The following is a 6,343-nucleotide window of genomic DNA, read 5'->3' as shown; positions in this document are numbered from 1 at the left end:
CCTGCAGCTTGTCGCCCTCAAGACCTGTTTGCCCGCCGCCGTCCTGAGGCGCCGCGCAGTCCACTAAGAGAACAAAGAGGGAGCAGCGGCAGCTAAAGCTCTTCCTCAGCCCTGTCCTCGGGCCACGCATGCGCCCTACACCCAGTCCTCCCAACGTGCGGGCCCGAGAGTCTCTCGGCGCCTCCGCGCGCGGCCGAACCGTGATTGGTTGGCAGTGGCCCGTCGTCAGCCAATCGCATCGTTGCTTCCTAACGGCGGGCGCGAATAAGAGCGCCAACGATTGGGCCATACGTTTGGCGCTCGGACCGGGAGCGCCCGACTCCGGCGGGGGACGCAGAGGCGGCGGGAGCCGGTGCGGGACGGCGACGCTACTGAGGTAACTCGGTAGCGCGGGAGGGCTCGCGTCGGGGCCGGGCCCGGGCCGAGAAGCACTCCGGTCGGCTGTGTCTGGAGTCTTCCGACGGGCTCGTGGGCGCTGCTTTGTGCGCGCGCGGAGGGGTCCCGCGCTCCCGCGACTCGGAGGGCGGCGCTCTGGGACCGAGACCGTACCTGACGGGGCGGCAAACGTGCGGGTCGCCTCCCCAGGCTGCCCTGGGGCTGGACCGGCGCGCGGCGCCGGGCGCAAGGGGAGCGCACCTATCCTTTTGTGTGGGGCGGGCGGCGTTGGGACGGGCTGGCGGGGGGCGGCCGCGCGGCGCAGACAAAGGCTTGGGGTCCAGGGGTCTCTGGGGTGCGCGGGGCAGCGGGGCCCCTCAGCGCGAGGGGCTCGGTCGCCGCCCAGCCGACTGTGAAGTTTGGGGGCGGAGCTGCGCGCCCACTGGGTTTTGTCAGCGGAGTTCCCGCTTCTTTGTGCACCCCCGCCCCCCGCTCAAATCCGAGCCGTGAGTTGGCTCTGAAAGGTGGCGGGTAGGGGGGGAGGAAACACGGAGAAGCTCTCGGGGAAACCGGGGAACCCTTCTCTAAAGAGTTAGGATCTCTGAGGAAATCCGGAACCGCTTCGGTCAACTTGTGGGCACGTCCGAGAATGGCGACAGGTGCGGACGAAATCAGCTGTCATTTCGGAACCCATTATTCCTGTCCCCAAATCTCTAGGGCTGGGGTGAGAATGAGATGATAGATTTTGTTGATCAAAGTCAAACGCTTATGATTAATGTGTGTGTGGATGATACGGTTACCAATTTCTTGTTACCGGTCTTGTTTCCCGTGAACAATAGTTCTGTTGAGTAACTAATGACTGGATGCAGAAACGTTTGTGCCCAAGAAATCAGATGTGTGTTGACCACAGTTAAAACTCAGCTTCCTCTTAAACTCATCTGGACATAAAAGTTTTACATTCCGGGTTTCAAAGATCAGTTTCAATTATTGATTTTATAAACAACAATAAGAACAACAGAAGACCTGAATAAACATGAATGCTTAGTATGGTTATATATAGTTGACACTTAAACATTTTGGTGTTTTATTTTCCGTTCCTCATTATTCATGAGCATTACCATTTGACATTTAGGAGTAAAATGCAGAACACGTGTGTAATTCTAATTAGTTTATTGAATTTATTTGTAAGAAAATTCAAACATTTAAGATCTGTTTTAATTTCCGGTTCATAGTCCCTAAAGTAAAAAATCAATTTCTATTATGTGGGGCATATATCAACTTTCTTTTTGAAGGTGTTCAGAAATATTCTGGAAATGACAGGAAAATTTCATCTTAAATTCTAATTTTTGTGAGAAAGTGTATTGGAGGAAAATTTAGACAAGGATAGACACTTTTGTAACTTGTAAATAAATTGAGATTAAATTTCTCTATAAATGTATATTTTGATTATTGGCTATCGACAGACATCCAAGGCACTGTTCAAAGTATCATGGGAAATAGTTAAATACTGTATGAAAAAACTAGTCACCCATGTATGTCAGAGTAGAGCTGTCCTCAAAGTTTCTGGTGGCTGAATATTTAAAAAGTTGATCATGCCTTTCTGAGAAGCCTCTAGATTAGTGGTTCTCAACCTTGCTAATTCTTTGACCCTTTAATACAGTTCCTCATGTTGTGACCCCCCCAACCATAAAATTATTTTTGTTGCTACTTCATAACTTTAATTTTGCTACTGTTAGGAGTTGGGCTACCCCTGTGAAAGGGTCACTTGACACCCAAAGGTGTCGAGACCCACAGGTTGAGAACCGCTGCTCTAGATGAAGCTAAATCCTTTTCTTGGCAGCTAAGTGGATGGATTGTTAGTACCACCTAGGGACTCCTACATTTAGATGAATTGTTAGCAATTTAAATTGAGTTATATTGATACAGACTCAATGTTTATAAAGAAAAGCCATTGTCAAGGTGAGCAAGATCCCAGATTTCTTCTAATTATAACATTCGATATTAAATAATAGTCTTATGTTGAAAGTGTTTGCCTGAAAGCTATCAGCCAATCCTCAGGAGAAAGATGAGGCTTTCTGCTTCCCTAAAGGTAGGGGTTTGAAAACCTTAAGGTTTAAAAAAACCTTTTTTGTTAGGGATGGTCCTTATGAGTTGGCAGAACTTGGTACTCATGCTTAGTATTTCAGGGTCCCTGGGTGACACAAACTGTTCTTCGCCACTAATTCCAAGGTTGATGGTTCAAATCCATCTATGATGATACAGAAGAAAGGTCTAAAGATTATAGCCAAGAAAACCCTATAGGACAGTTCTACTCAACACCTGTGGCAGGGTCATAGTGAATCGGAATTGACTTGCTGACTTGGGTTCGGTTTTGGTTCTTCAATGCAACTACCTTCCCAACTGACAGGAAGAGATCTGTTTTTGTACCTATTCAAAGAAAGGTTACCTAGCAGAATGTGTAAATTATAGAACAATATCACTAATATCACACTCAAGTTTTTGTTGAAGATAATTCAGATAAGGGTAGCAAGCAGTCATTGTCAAGGAGCTGTCAGAAATTCAAGCCTGTTCAGAAGAGGACAGTGGGATGAAGGATATTGCAGACGTCCGATGAATCTTGGCTGAAAGAATATAAAAAGTTTACATGGGTTTTGTTGACTGCAAAACCATGTGACTATGTGGCTTATAACAAACTATGGAAAGTACTTAGAAAAATGGAAATCCCAGAATATTGCATTGTGTTCATGTGGGACCTGTAATAGACCAAGGGGCAACCATTAGATGCAAGTATATCTAGATTAGCAAATCCAACAATGTGTCAAAAGATAAAGTTAAAATTTTTAAGAGGTGTTTAGTGTTCTATAGCTTTCCACCATATCACTTAGCACTTGGTACAAAAATTAAGTGAAAAGTATATTAAAGTGGCTCTTTTCTAGATGCTTTATTTATTTACTATTTTTAGATACTTTATTTTAAATTCTTACAAAAATCACTCTAAACCTTTACAGATGAGCTGCAATCTAGAGAGACGAACTGATCCAGGTTTATCCAGCTAGAAATTTGCAGTCAGGATCCAAACTTGGTTTTTGTTTGTTTGGACTTGACTTCTTCCTGAGAACGGACCTCCTCACCCCAGAGATCCTGAATCAGAATCTGTATTTTAACAGTGTAGCCTGGGTGGGAAGGCGGAATCTGAACAGGGTCTGACTGGGTGGGAAGGTGGAATTTCAACAGCACTGGTCTGACTCCATGAAAATGCCCAGTTGTCCACTGGCCACCTGGGTGATTCAGGATCCTTAACCTCTAACAGTGGTGAATTTCTCTGAATTGGGAAAAAAAATTGGTTTGCAAAACAATTCTAGTTTTGGGGGAGTTTGATGTCCTAGGCTGACTAAGATGTCTTCTAGGATTGCTTTCATAGCCAGACCAATGTGCTCTACAACTGCATTCCAAAGCTGTCTGAGATCCCTGAAGTGAGGTGGTGATGATAATGACAGTTATTATCCCCTAAGGTTATGGTGAGGAGTGGATAAATTAAGGTTTGTGAATCTCTTAGGATCATATAAAAATGATTTTTAGTTGTTATTTTGCTGTTATATAGATTTTATGCCCTTTCTCATTTATGGAGCTAAGCACTTTTTAAATTGAAATATGTGCTCCAAAATCCAACTCAAATTCATTGCCGTATAATTATTTGACCTCAAAGGATATGGTGCTACATATCTATTTGATTTATTTCTGTTTACTTAGAAATGTCTTCACTGATTAAGTAGAATAATGTGTTCAAATTAAAACTAAATTAAATTATTTACAAAATGAATTTTTACTTTTGCAATCCCATTGCCTACAGTTAGATGTATTTTCTTGCTAAACTTTCCCTTATGTACTCGTAAGAAATAAGTGAGTGGGATTGAGTTAAAAAGTTCTTATTCATCTTTTTAAATATAATATTTTTCATCTTTTTAAAAGCTACTTCATATAAAAAGTAGTTGATATTTCTGTAAGACTCTTAAGTATTCAGCTGTTTTAAGTGCTGTGTATTTATTAATATACATAGAAATTGTAACAAAGGATGGAGAGATTAGGTAACTAATTGGAGCAAGGATTTTAGTTTGGACACTTTGTTTTGAAAGTCCTGATGTCTTAGTTAACTAACTATATAGCCTATAGGCCAAATCCATCCTTGGGTTATTTTTTGCCCACCAGCTAAGGATTGTTGTAACTTTTTAAAGGAATTGTTAAAAAAAAAAACAAAAACCCAGCAAAATAACCAAACCCTACAGAAGAATATTACAGGCTTTGTGGCCTGCCAAATGTAAAACATTTTAGCATTGGGACCCTTACAAGAACCTCTGGTAGTGCAGTGGGTTAAGTACAGGGGCCTGCTAACCTCTAGATCTGAGGTTTGAATCTATCAGCCAATCTGTAGGAGAAAGATGTAGAGTGCTCTTATAGGATTTACATTCTCAGAAACCCAAAGAAGCAATTCTATTCTGTCCTATCAGACCGGTATGGATTGGAATTGACTCCATGATTATGTGGTATTTTGACCTTTTCCAGAAAGAATTCACTGCTCTTTGTTCTCTGCCAGGCTGGTTGTACTTGTTTCTTCAGTAAGCGGTAGCTGATATTCTGGTTTGTGAATGGTCTGTGTTGTAAGTGCCCCACAACAAGTGAGTCAGATGTCTGTCTTAAAAGATTATGCACATTTTGAGTCTTAATGTTCCTTAATGTTAAGTTTTAATGTTTAGTGCCATGCTGATCTGCCCTATCCTGTACTACCTATGTTTTAATAGATTAAGTTTTAATAGGTGTTGCCAAATTATTCCAGCAAGGTATTCATTTTTCAATTAAAAATTTACTTTATTGAAATATAGTTTATATACAGTAAAACACACACATTTTAAGAGTATAATGTCATTGAGTCTGTATGGCCCTATAAGACAGTAGAACTGCCCCTGTAGGTGTCTGAGGCTGTAAACCTATCTGGAAGTGGAGTAGAAAACCTCATCTTTCTCATATGGAGCAGCTACTGGAGTCAAACTGCTGACCTGCGTTTAACAGCCCAATGAGTAATGCTATGCTTGGTTAATTGTGGCATGAGATGGGGGGAGCCAGCCCCCCACCACTAATCACAGGTTCAGTAAGCACAATTGTACGGTTATATATATGTTATATTAAAGTCATGGAGAGCATGAGACAGAAGAGAGTCAAATAATGGATTCAGACACGTTTCATGGTAGCATGCTCATCTCCGGATGGCCATGATCTTACCAGCCAAGTCTGCGCACAGCGTGGGCTGAGGGGAGGTGGGGTGGAGAACTGGCAGGAGGCTCAAGGACCTAGCTGGAGGTTGGAGAGCCTGGCCGCAGGCCAGAGCCCTGGGCAGGAGGCTGGAGGACCCCGCTTATTGTTAACCAAGCATTATATCTCTTGGGGGTGTAATTGCAGGTCACATGTCACAAGAAGGGCCAGTACAATAGGCATACACATCATAGGAAGGGATGCATGATAGGCACAAATGTGACAGGAAGGGGATGAGCTAGGGATAAGCCCATAGGAATGGGTAGGTCTAGGGGTATACATATGACAAGATGGGTGGACTCTAGATTCATGATGTCAGCCTAACCTTGGTCATCCTAGGGCGCGTTTGACCTCTCTGGCCTCTCCTAAGAGGGAACAAACAACTATCTTTATCAGAAGGGAGTGGGCCTTATTTGTTGTGGGATAAACAGTGGTATCTGATTGCTCTAGCTGGCTGATAGCTCTTAGGGAGAATAACCCCTGATCTACTTCTGATGACCTCCAAGTGTATAGTCATTCGCAAGCAGCTAAGTTTGGCAGATATTTGGGGGAGACAACTTGGGAGAAATCCTTCTGTTTCTCACAGTTAATGATCAGAAAGAATTCAATAGAGGCTTGATGTTTGTGAGGACTCTGCAATGAAAACACTTCCAGGTCTTGTGTC

General features: G+C 43.2%; 1 protein-coding gene across 3 annotated transcripts in view; it reads left to right on the top strand.

Moving 5' to 3' along the window:
• The first annotated feature begins 287 nt into the window (after positions 1-287).
• The window catches only part of EZH2 (enhancer of zeste 2 polycomb repressive complex 2 subunit), a 37,444-nt gene continuing 31,388 nt past the window's right edge, over positions 288-6,343 (top strand). For all 3 annotated transcript variants that reach the window (XM_075558773.1, XM_075558771.1, XM_075558772.1), the window contains exon 1: positions 288-376. The gene's annotated coding sequence lies outside the window, so the exon portion shown is untranslated. The remainder of the gene's footprint in view (positions 377-6,343) is intronic.

The sequence above is a fragment of the Tenrec ecaudatus genome, chromosome 9, assembly GCF_050624435.1.
Source record: "Tenrec ecaudatus isolate mTenEca1 chromosome 9, mTenEca1.hap1, whole genome shotgun sequence".
Taxonomy (NCBI): domain Eukaryota; kingdom Metazoa; phylum Chordata; class Mammalia; order Afrosoricida; family Tenrecidae; genus Tenrec; species Tenrec ecaudatus.
This window is presented reverse-complemented; position numbering and strand designations above follow the sequence as displayed.